Below are 18,083 nucleotides of genomic sequence, written 5' to 3' on the forward strand. Positions count from 1 at the left end.
ATTTCAAGAGGATCATTCAATGTTTTCTATATGTCTTCCTGAGTCATAAAGCTTCTGAGAAAAGAGGATTGTATCAATAAGTAGAATCTAACAAAAGTTTTATTAAAATTAGTCATAGAATGCCATTAGCAAATCAGTATTTTAATCAGTGTATCATGAAATGACACATACATTTTATTACTAAGTAGAAGTTAGTGGTGGGTTTTATCAAAACTGTGGTTTGGTGTTTATCTGAATGTTTTTACTGTTGATATAAACAACAGACATTACTTAGTTCAATTAAATAGACACATATGGCATGGCAATTATGAAATACTAAATAGTGATAATCCTTGATTTTAATGCAGCCATCAGAGTGAGAAATGGAAAACACAAGAGCAGGAAAAGGCCTGTGAGTGTCTAACACTGGTGAATTCCTAGTGGGGAGTGTTCAGGTTGGACTCACCTGAGGAAAGTTTCTTTTTCTCTCCAAAACCATGGTAGAATCATGGTATATAACCCTCTCATTGATATAAAATAGAGTAGAACAGGAGAATACAAATACAACTCGGCTTTTTTTTTTTTTTTTAATTAATTAATTAATTAGTTTGGCTGTGCTGAGTCTTAGTTGTGACCAACATGATCCTTGATGTTTGGGACATGTGAGATCTTTAGTTATGGTGTAGGGGATCTAGTTGAGTCCATGACCAAGGATCAACCCCGAGTCCCTTGCACTTGGGAGCATGGAGTCTTAGCCTCTGGGACACCAGGGAAGTCCCCTGCTGCTGCTGCTGCTGCTTTTTTTTTTTTTTTTTGTAATCAGGGTATAATTAACTAACGTCTTTCAGGAGGGTCATTTAAAGCTCATCTACTTATCCATTCGTCTGCTGATGGACATCTAGGTTGCTTCCATGTCATGGCTATTATAAACAGTGCTGCGATGAACATTGGGGTACACGTGTCTCTTTAATTCTGGTTTCCTGGAAGGGAGGTGGGAGGGGGGTTCTGGCAGGGGAAAACATATACACCCATGGTGGATTCATGTCAATGTATGACATGATACAAAAATAATGGGTTAGGCTTAACAAAAATAATAATAATAAAAAAAGACTTAATAGAAATTAATATTTAATATCTGCAACTGTAGAGAACTATATTCAGTATCCTATGATAAATCCATAATGGAAAAGAATATTTTAAAAAATGTATATATGTGTATAACTGAATCACTTTGCTGTATGACAGAAATTAACACAACATTGTAAATCAACTATGTATCAATAAAAATATCTATATAAAAAAAATAAAGCTCATCTACTATTCCTGATCTTATAAAAGATTACATGAAATGGGAAGTATGAGTAGTATTCTAGTCTAAATCTTCCACGTACAAATGTTGACTAACTCCTGAACACTTCCCAGGCTTGCTAATACTGTGGAGCGTCTTGGAGGAATCACAGACTAAGAACTGTCATATTAATACATTCTCTAAAATGTAGAGGAGGAAAACTTATCTTTCCTTTTAAGTTCTTTGGCTGATCTGATAGTTAAGTTGACATAACCAAGGTTAACTGGAGAAAACAAATTTGATTCGTACATACATGTGTGAGTGCTCAATCACTCAGACATGTCCGCCTCTTCGTGACCTCATGGACTGTAGCACACCAGGCTCCTCTGTCCATGGGATTTCCCACACGAGAATACGGCAGTGGGTTGCCATTTCCTCCCTGATACCAGGGCTTCCCTGATAGCTCAGTTGGTAAAGAATCTGCCTACAACGCAGGAGACCTGGGTTTGATCCCTGGGTTGGGAAGATCCCCTGCAGAAGGTAAAGGCTACCCATCTGGTATTCTGGCCTGGAGAATTCCAACTTCAAATTTTGGCATGACTGAGTGACTTTCACTTGCCATTTCCTTCTCCAGAGCATCTTCATAAGCCAGGTATCAAATCTGCATCTCCTGCGCTGGCAGGCAGGTTTCTTACCATGGAGCCACCTGGTACAGGAACCCCCAAATATGAGCCTTCCTGACAGTCAGGAGGTTGAGGCTCATATGATATCCTGAGCTTAGGAGAAGGGTCTAGAAGTCTGGGACTTCAAAGGAGAGAAAGACAAATCACAGAAAGGTGGGAAGAGCAAACATTTGGTAAACAAATATGTGCCTGTTATGCAGATAAGTCTGATGTTGGTATCAGCTCTCTTCCTGGTACAAGCCCCCATCTAAATTATTTTTGGCAGTTTAGAAAGAACTTAAAAGATAGTCTAGAGTTTGTTTGGCTTTGTTTTTAGCTCAAAATAATCCACATGGCAGCGTGACACATTCTGGGGCAACCTGCTCTGAACCCCGTCATAAAACAGAATGGAGCTAACAAAGAGGCTTTCAAAAAGAACTGAGAAAACAGAAGAAAATCTGCTTGTTGCTAACAATTAGACATACTCACTTCAAAGTATACTAAAATTTTCTCGAATAAAATGCCATCAATAGCAGACTGCATGGTCTACCTCGTGACCTACCCAGGACCGGAGATCTGGTCAATAGTCCAGGATCTTAGGCTGGACATCTGTATCCTAACTCTCCATATTAGATATGGAGCTGCCTCTTCTTCCTCATGCAGAAATGTGACCATTCCTTTTTTTTTTAGTAATTGGTCAATTCTAAGCATGCTCTGGGCCTAGCCTTGCTGATAGCTCTTGAGGGCACCTGGTATATGGGCCTTGCATACTTGAATACAGTTAAATACAGCACTAAATACAATTGACCCATGAAGCACCAGGTCTTTCTACTTTTCAGCAACTCTAGGGTTGTGACATTTCCACTTGTATCACATATTCCTCAGGGAGGATATTCTGAGTGCCGGTTTTATTTCATTGCTCAACTCTCACTTTCACTTTTCACTTCAACTATTAAACTCAGTTTAGCGGCTGTGAATCACAAAGTGGGGTTAGGAGAAGGGAAAGAACTATGCCCCAGCTCATCTATAGGTTCTCGGATCTGGCTCATGTATGGTTAGGGTTCATGGGATACTGCAAGGAGTTTCAAAGGTTCTGGATGAGATCAGAAAATACTATCTGTATGACGTATCCTGTGCTTTTCTGTCCTTCGTGGTATATCTCCAGTATTGGTAAGGTATAGAATTGATACTTTCAAATTGTGGTGTTGGAGAAGACTCTTGAGAGTCCCTTGGACTGCAAGGAGATCAAACCAGTCAATTCTAAAGGAAATCAACACTGAATATTCATTGGAAGGACAAAGGATGAAGCTGAAGCTCCAATACTTTGGCCACCTGATGTGAAGAGCTGACTCATTGGAAAAGACCTGGATGCTGGGAAAGATAGAAGGCAGGAGGAGAAGGGGACGACAGAGGATGAGATGGTTGGATGGCATCAGTGACTCAATGGAGATGAGTTTGAGCAAGCTCCAGCAGATGGTGAAGGACAGGGAAGCCTGGCATCCTGCAGTCCACGGGGCCGCAGAGAGTCAGAAAAGACTGAGCAACAACAGCAGCAACAGGAAATTTACCAGAGGGATCAACCTACTTCTCTAAGCTAGTTGGTTTCTGAGGTTCATCGTGAAGAAACAGCGAATACCTCTCAGATGGCCAGCCAAGGGAAGGGGGTAGGGAGTGGTTGTTGGGTATCTCTGTCCCTTCTCTACCTTCTCACTTATTCTCCCATGAAAACCATTCTTCACTCTGATGAAAGCTCAGATATTATATGAGATCCAATAGAATTAGATTCTACTAGCTAATTTTGTATGATTTAACTTATAATTATTCATAGAAGTGTTCAGAATAATGTCACAAAGGCTTAACAATTTGGGGAAAAAGAAAAGAAAAGAAACCATGACCTTCAGCAAGGAAAAAGGTATAGATGAATGGAGCAAATCTCCTTTCTGGGCCATCATTTGTTCCCTAAGATATCTGAAATCAGTCAAGTACATTGGCTACAGCAAAGCAATACCATGTTTTTTTTTTTTTGAAGATACATATCTGCTCTGTATCAGAGGTTTCTTTACCTTTTATTGTCAAATTAGACCCATTTTCTATAAAATAAACTTGGTCTTGGAGTGCATTTGCCTCCTCCTTACTCTAGGTTACATTACAAACCTACTTACAGAAAACGATAACAAGTGGTATTATGTCCAAAATATTTTCGTAACATCCATGTTTGTTTTTTTTTTTTTTCCATTGAGGAGTGAAGAATGGGAGTTTAGGTTTTCAACATTCATGTAATATGCTCAAACACTAATTCATATTTGTGTTAACCATGTTTGTTTCTTAGGACAAACTTGCTGCTGCTGCTGCTGCTGCTTAGGGTGCCTCTATTTTCTAGTTGAAGTTATGCCTTGAATCTTTTAATTATAATGAAAGGAACATTCCACAATATTAAGAGACATAAACCTGTCAAAAGGGTTATATTTGCCCTTTTTCTTTTATTTCAATAGACAGACTATATTTAAATAAAATCTGCACTGTTTTCATCATTCTGTATGACAGGAAGATATTTCACTTGGAGCAGAATTCTGAGCCCCCAGCCTGGCTTTATTCCTTTGTAAACAGGAGCTGGCAATGGAGAAAATCAGCAAAGCATTGGGAGAAACTATTTGAGCTACTGCTCTAGTGAAATGGAGAGGGTGTCTTATCTACTCTTATTTTTGTATCTCAGAGAGAAAGTATGAACATTACTTAACTCGACCCACAACTTCAACTGATAGATTCAATTGACCACTCTCAGGCAAAATTCCTTTTCTTACTAAGGTACATGCTTCCCTAAGTAGATTAGAGAGATAAATATTCAAGTAGGGCATTTGTATACATTATTTATTTTTCTTCAGTGCCTGCATCCTATAAGGAAGGGTGTTAATTTAATTGGAACATCAACTACAATTTAGCAGTAATTTCTATTCTCTTAAAAGGGACACATCATTGTATGTTGGGTACTGGAAGGATAAAACCTCAGGAACAACTCTTTGAGGATCAAGCATAATCCCATTTAACAAATTATATTTAGTTTTAGCAATACTGTGTGAAATTTGTTATTACCTGTTAATTATTTGATTGTCTTCATTCCAAAGTCAATTTTGAAAGTCTCAGGATATATTAATACTAATAAAGATGAACAAAGAAGGCCCATAATTACTATTACTACATCTTGAGACTTTTTAAATGACCTTGGATTATCATTCAAGACCAAATCCTCAAGCAAGTAGGTCTCTACTAACAGTTATGCTCATAATTTTAAAGTTCCATGTCACTGGTTTAGCAGATCCTTATTGAACAGCAATTTCTGTATGGTGGTACTATATTACTACTAAGATCCTGTACTATTCATCGAAGGGGTTATAAAATGACCAAGACACAGCGTTGTGGCTGCCTAACTCTGAATCTAAGGAAAATCAAACATGTATAAAAATGACTTTAGGGGCTTCTCTGGGGGTCCAGTGGTTAAGAATCTACCTTGTAATGCAGGAAACACTGATCTGATTCCTGGTCCTGAAAGACCCCACATGCTGCAGAGCAACTGAGCCTGTGTTCCACGGCTGCTGAAGCCTGTGTGCCTAGAGTCCGTGCTCTGCAACAAGAGAGGACACTGCAGTGGGAAACCCGGGCACCGCAGCTAGAGAGGAGCGCCCACCTGCCACAAATAGAGAAACGTGCAAAGTCCCAGCACAGCCAAAATAATAATAAAAATAAATAAAATTTTTAAAATGACTTTAATAGTGTTTATAATCAATAAGTTTATCTGTGTGCGCCTTGTAAGCTATAAAGATCTATACAAAAGCAACAAATTGTTGTTTTTCTATTACTTAAAGAAGGGAAAACTAACATAGGTATTTGAGGATAACTGACTTTTCTGGTAGAGGATAGTTAGTTAATTAAATTATTTATATATTTGGGATCTTAAAGAATGATAGATTTTTTTTTGTTGTTATCAGTTAATATTTGATGGAATATCTGTTCTAGTTTAAGGGGAAGAATGACCAAAGACACAGCAGCAGGGAAGCATAAGGTTTGTTTTGAGACAAGCTAAGCCAGTTTAGCTAGAGTTTAGAATTACACAAGAAAACATCCAGAAGAAAAGCATGGATTCTGAAATAAGGGAGTGTTATTGAATACCAAGAGTAGGTGTTTATACTCCATTTCAGGAGCTTTGATAAATCATAAATGCTATTAAGAAAGGAAGTAGCACCATCACAACCATGAGTAATGATACTTTGGCACCACAATAGTGAAGGCATACCGAAGTGGCATATGAGTGGAGAAAAGTCATATGTTCCAATGTGTCTTAAAAAACATGTCCATGTAGAACCTCAGAATGTGACCTTATACAGAAGATGTTATTAGCTAAAGATTTCAAAATGAAATCTCTCAGACTTAGGATAGATCCTAAGTGATATGACCAGCAAGTATCCTTATTAAGAAGAGGAGAAGATACAGAGAGACACAGAAAAGAAGGTGATGTGAAAATGGAGGGAGATTGGAGTACTGTGTCTGCAAGTCAAACAATTTGGAGGGCTGACTGCAACCACCGGAAACTAGGCTAGAGAGACAGAGAGAGAGAGAGAGAGAGAGAGATGTGGGATGGTCCCCTCCCTCCCCACGGCTTCCAGAAGGTACTAACCCTGGTGACACTTTGATTTCTAGCTCTGTTCTCCTGAACTAAGAGGGAATAAACTCTGTTTTAAGCCACCCGAGTTGTGGTCATTTGTCATAACAGCCCTAGAAGACCGGTGGTGTTATGGTGTTAGTCGCTCAGTCATGTCTGACTCTGTGACCCCATAGACTATAGCCCACCAGGCTCCTCTGTCCATGGGATTCTCCAGGTAAGAATCCTGGAGTGGGTTGCCATGCCCTTCTCCAGGCGATCTCCCAGAGCCAGGGATTGAACCTAGGTCTCCCAAATAGCAGGCAGATTCTTTACCATCTGAGTCACAAGGGAAGCCCAACAGAAGAAGCCAAAACAGACATCCGGGCGCAGCTTAATGAAGGTCTGAATTACAGAGAGAAAAGGTGGAACCAGAAGGCAGCATGTGGACACACTGTTTGCTGTGAAGTTTATGTGTCTAAGACCCTCACTTCTGCAGCCTCCTCCAAGGCCTCTGCCAAATTTTATATGAATAATTGGGAACTTTTTTTGTTAAATAAAACCCCTATATCATGTAAAGTACAAAGCCTAGACAAGCCTCTTGTCTACATGATACCACAACCAGCCTATTCAAATAGGCTGCAGTGTAAGAGATGCCAACATTTCTAGTCCTCTAATCTAAGAGGGTAGTGATATCTTTAATCAAACACGGTAAATTTAAATTTAGAGAAAGAGCTCTGTGGAAAGTAAATAAAATTGATGTTTCCTAATAATTTGTAATGTATTTATTCTTCAGGACCCAGTAGGTGCTGGATTTCTTCAGCAGTCTATATTTGCTGACCTGTGGTTAAAGCGGTTAAAGAAAAAAGCATAATGAAGTGTGGTAAGTGATGAAACAGGGGTATGTGTACACTGCAAATGGAGAGAGAAGAAGCTTACTGCCATTGTGTGTTGGGAAAGCCTTTCTAGCGTCTACTGTGAATTGGATTTATTTGGTCTTTTTCAGGGGGAAAAAAAAAAAGTTTGTTGGCCTGTGGTTTAGGCCAGAACTTCCTCAGGGAAAAGACTGCATGTGTATTCTTCTTTGTATCCGCGATGTGGACTACATAGTACATCAAATAGGACATGCTCCTCTTAAAAAATGGAGAATCCAAGTCTTGGATGCTGATAGGCATTCAAATGCAGATATAAAGCAAGTGTTAAACATATGGGTCTTGATTTCAGGAAAAACACTGGGGTTGACAACATAGATTTAAGTAATTAGCGCAGGCGCAATTTGCAAAACCCTGGAACTGACAGAGCCCGGAAGAATACAACAAAGGACAAGGCCTGAGGATGGACTTTGATACATACAAGCACCGCATTGGTTGCTGTGATGAATTTAGAGAGGCATTTTAGACACACTGACTGTAGAGCTAAAGAGATACTTTAAATAAATATGTTCAATAAATTGGTGAAATGGAACTTTATTGTAACTCTGACTTTCTCTGGCTTTTTCTTGTTTGGCCCATCACTTACAGGAAATGTCAAGTGATTCTGAAGACCACCTGGAGTTGCTTTAACTTCAATCCCCTGAGAAGCCTCAAAAGGTCAAGTATCATCTCCTACTGCTTCTCAGATGCCTTTACATCACACTGAGTTCCTAGTTAATCTTCCCTATTCCTGTAAAATTCACCTGTGCCAATGCTCTAGGTAGAAATGACACACATTTGTTTAATTTTGGTAACCAAGCTTTTTCTCATACACTCAAGGGGATAATCTCACACTTTAAAAATAGGTTTAAAAATATTGAAAGCTATAAAGATTTGAATATCTCTCTCAATATTCCCTAAAAGCACATTGAGTGGTAATAATGTACATGGTCTTAAAAATATATATGAATTTAGATTTCAAAAATAAAGTAAGAAATCACTTTAAATGAGTTTAGAGATACATGTAAAACATAATATTATAGTATATAAAAATAAATGTACACTTACAAATGTACACATACAGAAATCTAAACACACACATATACACATAAACACCATCTGCGTTTATACTGATAACAGTTCAACAACAGTAATGAAAGCTTCCCTTGTAGCTCAGTCAGTAAAGAATCTGCCTGCAATGCAGGAGACCCTGGGTGGGGAAGATTCCCTGGAGCAGGAAATGGCAACCCACTCCAGTATTCTTGCCTGGAGAATCCCACGGACAGAGGAGCCTGGCGGGCCACAGTCCACAGGGTTTCAAGAGTCAGACACGACTTCGAGACTAAACCACCACCACCACCACCACCACTGGTAACAGTTCAACAACAGTAATAAGAGCTTTTACTGAGCTCTTACCGTAAGCTAAGGATGAACTAAGTCACTCTAACTAGTATTTTCTTTATCCTAGCAACAACTCTGTGAGGTAGATAATATTTTACATTTCTCAATTGCTACTTTGTACAGTCAACACAAATAAAATCTTGAGAGTCTCAAAACAAACCAAAAATTTACAGTTCAATTTCCTTTAATAAATTGTTTATATAGCATTTCTATCTTCGACTCAATGTGCCATGTGCTTAGATAAAATGTCTTACTTCTGCATAAGAATGATATTATTAATGCAGTTGTGGGCATCAAAGGAGCTGTTTGTCCCCAGGGAAAATACCAGTCTCCATGCTGGAAGACAGAACTTAAACAGTACAAAGTCTTTCAGAAGGAAGATTTTCAGCTTCTTAAAAACAAAACACAAAAATTCATAGCCAGTTACCTTTGGAACACTGTTATTTTTCATTTTCCCTTATTCTCCTTTCCCATCTTCTGGTTTCCATGTAGACATTGACTCTACGTTTACTATTTCAAATAATCCTGGTTCAGATAAAAATGGGATCAAGAAAGGAGGAGACATGTATAAATGTCATCCTTGCTATTCCCCAAGACATGCTCCTAAGTCCTCTTTAATTTTAAGAGCCTGACTGCTAATCAATCTGGGGGGAAAAAGAACGCTGAGAGTGGGGGTGCGAGGCCGCAGGACCTGGAGAGCTGGTCCCTACCTCCATGTCTTAGGGCTCTGAGATGCTGGGCCTTGAAGCGGCCCTGTGTTGCCTGGCTGGGCCTGTGTCAGCTGTGATGGCTGCTGCAGTGAGGAAGGAGGAGGCTGCAGTCCTAGGCTTGAGAGTCACGCATGTGTATTTCCAGCATCTTCACGCTGGGGACCTGATGGGGAACCTGGAAGCAAAACCCACAGAACCCAGAACCCATCGCCTCTTCCCCCCGGGCTGCGTCCTCAAGCTTCTCACTCTCTCTGCCCTACACACAGCCTCCAGCATGAGCTTCTGGCTGCACAACTTCTGCTCCTGGAAATTGAAAAAGGTATTTCAGCTCTGCTAGGTCAATAATCAGAACTGTCAAAGTATGATATTTCTGTCGGGTGTTTTATGTTTGTGTCCTAGACAGTTTTGCTTTTTGTTTATTTCATCTTCAGTGAAGTGACTCAGTTGCTTAAGATTGTATCCATCAAGGGGTCTCGGCCTGTGGATCATCCAGCCTCCCCACTCTATTTTATCCCTGTTTCACGTTAAGTCAGGTATTAGAATCCTAGTTCAATGTAAACAAAATTGCCATGAAATAGTTAATCATATTAAAGATCCAGATGAAGGAAATGTGAAATTCTCTTCTGGATTAGAGATTATTTTTAATGAGAGTCATCAGGAATTATGATACATAGGCTATCAGAAACATGCCTTTGCATTCGTATCAGTCACCACTTAGGCTACCATCAAGATTTGTCAGACACGGGAGTGTAGCCATAAAGCAAAGTCTTAACTTGCAGAGTTGGGTTGTCTAGTCAAAGTGACACCAAGCTGCTAGCGTTGCTATTCATTTCTGTGATGGATCTCTGTTGGCCCTGTTCAAGATGAGGGACACAGCACACCAGCACGTCATCCGTATGACATCATCTTTGTGGATAAAGATAGTGGCTTCATGATTTGAAAGGAGAGCTAGATGAGTCTGCCAAAACTACCTCTCTGGAAACATTAAAGTAAAAAGCAATATAAGTGTTGGGGGTTGATTGGAGAAAGAATGATTGGAGCAGGCCGTGGCCCAGGAGTTCTGGCGTTTCTGGATAGTCGTGGTGAGGTGAATGTAATATGGCTCCAGCCCTTGCTGGTGATCATCCAGGAGGATCAACAGAGCGTGGCTCACCCCGCAAGAGATGTTATCAGTGTGGACATGCTTGCCTAGGGTTCATTGTCCCTATAGAACAGGAAGGATTCAGCTAGCGGATGCACTTCAAATGGGGTCCTATTCCTCTTTCTGAGCTAGGAAGCCCAGAGGACTCACGAAATCCTCTACACCAATAAAGTCACTTAGAATGGCTGGAGGGTTGTTTGCCTTGAACAGACGCTATTTCAATGACTTGGACAGGGTGACGGTAGCATGGATGTTGGGGGAGAAGAATATTTGGATATAAGTTAGGATCTGAATGTGTGGAAGTAAGCTCCTCATCATCCTTTGCTCTAGAGTAGGAGATGTTTTTTGAAAAAGGTGATCATATGGATTTCCTAAAGGCCAGGACTTTAGGACACCTAACTCTCATGTTGGTGATTGCTTGGTTAAATAAATACAAGGAGTATTATTTTTCCTTCAGACCTGATCTGAGGACCAACAACTACGGAAGAAATGAGTGTGCAGAACTGAGGAAAAACCTGAGTTGTAAATTATTTAAAGGACACCTGGATAATATATACCCATAAATGCAGATATCAACACAAGGACAATTTGAAAGTGGACACAATCAGTTAAGAAATTGCTGTGAGAAGAACCAGTTAAGAAACTGTTGCTTAGCCCAGGGCATTGCTGGTGAATTTGAGATTCTTGCTTCATTGGAAAGAATTAGGAAACAAAATAATTGGTAAGAAGTGAATTTATTGAGAGAGAAACACATTTCACAGACAGAGTGTATACCATCTCAGAAGGTGAGAGCTTTGAAAGATGGTGTGGTTAGGTTTTAGGGGCTGGGTAATATAGACTAATTAGTGGAAGGATTATTCCAATTATTTTTGGGGAAGGGGTGGGTATCTCCAGGAATATGACCTCCAGTCACTTTTTGGCCTTTTATGGTTAGACTCAGACTGTCATGGCACTGGTGGGTATATCATTTAGCATGTTAATGTATGACAATGAGCATATAATGAGGCTCGGGCTCTACTAGAAGCTGAATACTCCACCATTTGGACCTAGATGGTTCTAACCAAGTCTTTGTCAAGTCCTACAACCATGTCATTCTTTTAAAGATCATGCCCTCCTGTTTCAAGAGGAGAACCAAAGGATATCAGAAGAGACCTGAGGAGGGTATGATCTAAAGCAAGGTTTGATTACTTCACAGTATGTGCTGGAATTTGTAGTTTGGAAAGTAGATATAAGTGCTACTGCATTAAAAATAAATAAACATTTATGGCTTCATACTCATAAATGATCTACTTATTGTGCAAAAAATTTTGCCACATATTAGGGATTCAAAGATGAACAAGATTTAGCTGTTTCTCTAAAGAACATATAATATACCAAAGGAGATAAAAAGATGATCATGTTGCTAATCAGTTGATTCAATAGAAGCCAAAGTGAAGAGGGAGAAGAATTAAAGGGTGACTCCCAAAAGATGGGAGTAAATGTTGTTTTCACCAAAGATAGCAAGATTACGTAGAAAAGCACAGCTGGCAAGGAAGGTGATAAATTAGAAAAGTGAAAGACAAAGTACAAATTTTGTGGAGCATTTAAAACATTTTTTGTGAAGAAATGAATATATTACTATCTAGAGTAGTAATGGCTCAGATGGTAAAAAATCTGCCTGCAATGCAGGACACTTGGGTTCAATCCCTAGATGGGGAAGATCCACTGAAGAAGGAAATGGCAAACTGCACCAGTATTCTTGCCTGGAGAATTCCATAAACAGAGGAGCCTGGTGGGCTACAGTCCATGGGGTCACAGAGTCAGATACAATTGAGTGATTAACACTTAGAGGAGTATTACATCAATAGGCTTACACCTATAGACAATATCAAGGCTGAAGACAAAGACTTCTCTCTCATCCTAATCTGGTAGGAAGACATTATACCATAAGATCAAATGAAATAGGAAGGCACACTTTGTATAAATTTGCAGTGTAATGAGAAATTGATTTAGAAAGTGTTATGTGTGGCTGTGACTAAGTCACTTCATTTTGGTTCCCAATTTGGTCCCTAATTTGCAGTAAAATTAGAAAATAAAATTAAGAAATTTTTCCAATGCTAACATGTATTTTGAAAGAGTTTCATTTCTTTTTTTTTTTCTTTTCCACCTCTGTCTCCACCAAACTTTGAGAATATTCTTTTAACAAACAATAGATATAGCAAGGTTAACATAATGAGGATTGTTTTTTAATGTCAATTTGTCATGAATTGCTCACTGATGGTTCATGCTACACTGAAAAAAGGTAGTCATTAAACAATTTTAAAAGTTCCTCCTATCCTAAGCTGGAAAAGCCATCTTATTTCCATTTCCCCTACACTAAACTGGGGGCATTTGTTCTCTTAGAAATCCGAAGGACAGACACCTGGAAGCCCTGTTGGTCGTTGTGTTGGAATCTTCTGTAACTTCTCTTGTCAAGGTTGGCCAAGTTTGGTTTTCTCCATAAAAACTGTAGTCCATTTCTATCAGGTGGAACAGCATTAAGTGATGATAATAGAATACTTAGCCTTACACGGAGTGCATGCTAAATTGCTTCAGTCATGTCTGACTCTTTGTGACCCTATGAACTGTAGCCCGCCAGGCTCCTCTGTCCATGGGATTCTCCAGGCAAAAATACTGAGTGGGTTGCCATGCCCTACTCCAGGGAATCTTCCCAACCCAGGGATCGAACCTGCATCTCTTATGTCTTCTGTACTGGCTGGCAGGTTCTTTACCACTAGTGCCACCTGGGAAGCTCCCACATACAGAGTAGGTGATAGTAATTTTTTTTAATTCAAATTATTTGTTTATGCCAAAAGTTAAGATTTATTTTAGCAGTGTTCAGCATGTGGTTCTGTGTTAAAGAATGCCAAAGAACCTCTGAATGTTGATCACATAACTTTGTATTTGAACAACAAATATGCTGATTTAATAAGAATTTCAGGTAAACATAAATCAGAAATATAGTAGGTTCTTTAACATCAGTTGATCATATTTTAAAAATGCAATAGCATGGGTCACTGACTATAAGTGTGTTTTAAATTAATATGACTGTCATTCTCTAATTATATAACACTGTAGTATTATGTTTCCTCATTGCCAATTCAAAAAAATGCATTGTAGGGTATGGCAGTAGATTATGCTAAAAAAATATGGACCAAATCAAATTTGAAAACAAGGAAAGCAAAGCTGAATACAGGTGAATGTTTTGAATGTGATGGATGAACATCTCCCATGTTAAATATTAAGAACTGTGCAGAAAACTGCTTCCCAAGGGAAACAAAAAATTCAATTTCATGGGCAACTTAAAATTGGAATCAAAAGTCTCTAAAAGATACACACACTTATATTTGTGTTTAGCAAAGGCAAGTAGATTACTAGTTAGCTTAGCAGATCTTTTACATCTGTATATGTCTTGCTTCCTTTGTTTCCGTAAATACTTATAATCATTATTTCTGGACCAAGACTGATATTTTTCATTTAAATTCAGATACTCTATTACCTTATCTCCTCTAAACCTAATGTAAGTACAAACATTGTATATTTCTGAATAATTTATCACATTGAGGAACTGCACAAGTATAAATAACAGATTTAAACCCACAATTGACAGAGAGGGCATTCTGCAATGACAGGATTCAGAGTCCAGAATTTTAAGGAGTTTTATTCAATTCTAAAAAAGCTTATTTTTTCTTCTTTTTTCCAAGTTAAGTAAAATTATTTAAACAAACCTCTTTATCTTTGTTTTGAATATTGCCAACATTAATTAAGCACTTATGTGGTGAGGCGCTAGTCCACTAAAATCTTTACATATTTTATACCACCCTCAGCATTCTTATAAGATAGATGTATGATCTCCATATTAAATATTAAGGAACTGAGGAATAGATGGTATATAAGTAATATGTCCAAGTTTATATAGCTAACAAATAATAGAATAAATTAACAAATAATAGAATCAAAATTGGAAATTTTGACTCCAAAGCCACTTTGGAGTCACCTTGACTCCACTCATCCACTTCTCCAAAAACTTGCAATCAGTTCTTAACTGTTTCAAATGTTAAGTATATACTTTAGATAAAATATAGTTTTCTCCAAAATGATACTAGACTTTCATAAAAGATAATCATAGGTATCAGAAAGCTCTGGTGAGTATAAATTAATTTCAGAATAATACTTCATAACATGAAAAATAGCAAAGAAAAGGGTTGCAATTGATGTGCACCAGGGCCTTAGTGCCAAGTGGAAATGCCTTTACCATTGATGAGAGCCTCTCCTTGACCAAACGTCAGGCTACCTTGTACCCTTTTCTGGCCTAGACCCTGACTATGTCCCCACATCTCTTGGCCTACATAGTGCAGTGTTAGTGGAATAGTGGTGGCGGTTTAGTCGCTAAGTTGTGTCCTATTCTGGCAACCCCATGGACTGTAGCCTGCTGGGCTCCTCTGCCCATGGCATTCTCCAGGCAAGAATATTGGAGTGGGTTGCCATTTCCTTCTCCAGGAGATCTTCCTAATGCAGGAATCAAACCCTGGTCTCCTGCATTGCAGGAAGTTTCTTTACCGACTGAGCTACATTAGTCTAGAGAGAATCCCTTACTTTTGACATCTGCTCAAATTCCTCATCTTCCACCATCTCCCCGGTGAAATTTGAATACCTTGACCTGCCCTTAATGCCTCTTTAATAATCCTCCATCCATAAAGCAAACACTACCACTCCCTGACTATAAACCCCCACTTGTTATTGTATTGAATTTGATACTGAGGTCTTTATTCCCCCATCACATAGTTCCTGAATAAAATCTGTTTTTACCATTTTAACTACTGTTGGCCTCTGTTTTCTAATTTACTGATAATATTTCACATGTAGGACAGAGAAACATGAGGAAAGGAATAAGTTTTGAAGAAAATGACATTCTATGCCCCATAGTTTTTTTTCCTACCTTTAAAGGACTCTTTGTATGAAAGATTTTGTTTATTTGCTTTGCAATATTCCTAAACCCATGGGCTGAAGGTGATTGTTTACTTAACTTCTTCAAAATATCAACTTTTCCAGGTAGTGATGGACTGCATCTTTTAATCTACAAGCGGGCACTCTCCTATCGAAAAAATTACAAAATCAACCTGCTGCATGCTTTGGGGCTACTCCTTTCCACCAGCACTCTGCTACTTTGATTAGGATTTAGGGTGGCTAAAATAATATCCTTATTTTTCTGTTTACTAGTTTTTCTGAGTAAGAAATATCTTTGAAGAAGAAAAAAACAGTTTGATCCACCATCCTTTCTCCACAGGGTAAACCACTGTTATCATCGATAGTCTTCTTAGGAGTGGGATTGTCTTGTTCGAAACTGCATTTCATGAGTCAGTCATAAAAGATTTTCAAATATTATCGAGTGAGCCCTTTGAATACTGGAATAACAAAAGCAGAGCTTATCTCTCTGTTGATAACAAGTCTTTTGCGATTTCTCTTGTGTACCAAAAAAAATCATTTACATCAGCTGCAGTAAAACAACAAAATATCACTAACCAATAGGTATTGGATGCACAAATTTCTACCACCAAAATTAGCCCTTAGCAAAATGTATAATGTGTGCCTTTATGTCTTTTGAATTTTTATAATATATGATTAAATCATACATTTTGCAGCCCAAGGAAAACCCCTTCACTCTAACTAAAATGCTCTTAGAATTTCATCATAATGAAATGTATCCCGTTGCCCAGGGTCCTACGACAGAAGTTTTCCCATTATTTCCACAAGATCCAGTAGGGCATTCTTGATTTCCATCAGGTCAGACACCCTGTCAGAGTCCAATCTTGACAAATCAATGACAAGGCATATCAGAGCCGTCAAAAGTTTACAGCATGTAATAAAAACTGAACTAAAGTCAAGCATGCTATCCTCCGGTAGGCCCAGGGAGACTCTAGGCAACCAGTGATTTGTAGGCTCCATTACATCCCAAATGTTCGATGTATCTAGCCCTTGGCAGGGTGTCAAGGACAAGAAATAATCAGTCTTTAGAGATCACTTTTGAAATGCTATGCCCTCTGCTTCCTTCAGGTGAATCATTCTTCCGCGTTGTCAGGATCCACTGATGAAAGCTGATGATTTTCAATAGCCTGTGACAAGCGAGGTGTTCCCCTTCCCAGCCGTGGAGAGAATGATGTCACGTGGTCAGCTTTCACCAGGCGGGCAGTGCGTGATGAGTGATCTCCCCAACTCTTCTGCCAGAGTTAAGAGTAAAAACCAGAATGCTGTCTGTGATTTTGTACACAAGAGCAGAATGATCACCAGAGGAGTGGACAGGAAGGAATTTTAAAATTTGCTTCCTGATAGCTCATGTCTAGAAACCAAATTTTGTCTTTATGTTGAATCTCTACATTGAAAACAGTGGACGCATAGGAAGTATCTAAAAGTGATGTGAGCATAAATGAATCAAATTGGTGGCACTGCTCATGTTGCAATAACTGTTAAATCAGCCTTCTTGTCTTTTTTATCAGTTTTTTATTGAAGTATAGTTGATTTTCAGTGTTGCATTAATTTTTGCTGTACAACACAGTGATTCAGTTATACATATATAAGCATTATTTTTTAAATATTTTTCTGTTATGATTTATCACAGAATTTTGAACATAGTTCTCTTGTCTTAATATGACTTTTAGCCCAGCTAATAATATGCTAATAGATCTGCAGAGAGTCATCATTGATTTTTTTTTCCTTTTTTTTTTAATAAATTTATTTATTTTAGTTGGGGGCTAATTACTTTACAATATTGTAATAGTTTTTGCCATACATTGACATGAATCAGCCATGGGTTTACATGTGTTCCCCTTCCTGGACCCCCCACCCACCTCCTTCCCCATCCCATCCCTCTGGGTCATCCCATTGCCCCGGCCCTGAGCCTTTGTCTCATGCATCGAACAAGGAATGGTGTTCCGTTTCACATAATGAAATATACATGTTAATATACAACATGATAATATACATGTTTCAATGCTCTTCTCCCAGAACGTCCCACCCTCACCTTCTCCCTCAGAGTCCATAAAATTGTTCTATGCATCTGTGTCTCTTATTCTGTCTCGCATATAGGGTTATCGTTACCATCTTTCATATTCCATATATATGCATTAGTATACTGTATTGGTGTCATTTCACACCAGTCAGAATGGCTGCTATCCAAAAGTCTACAAGCAATAAATGCTGGAGAGGGTGTGGAGAAAAGGGAATCCTCTTACACTGTTGGTGGGAATGCAAACTAGTACAGCCACTATGGAGAACAGTGTGGAGATTCCTCAAAAAACTGGGAATAGAACTGCCATATGACCCAGCAATCTCACTGCTGGGCA

Source organism: Giraffa tippelskirchi, chromosome 12 (genome assembly GCF_054371585.1).
Source record: "Giraffa tippelskirchi isolate mGirTip1 chromosome 12, T2T-mGirTip1v1.2.pri, whole genome shotgun sequence".
In the NCBI taxonomy this organism is placed as follows: domain Eukaryota; kingdom Metazoa; phylum Chordata; class Mammalia; order Artiodactyla; family Giraffidae; genus Giraffa; species Giraffa tippelskirchi.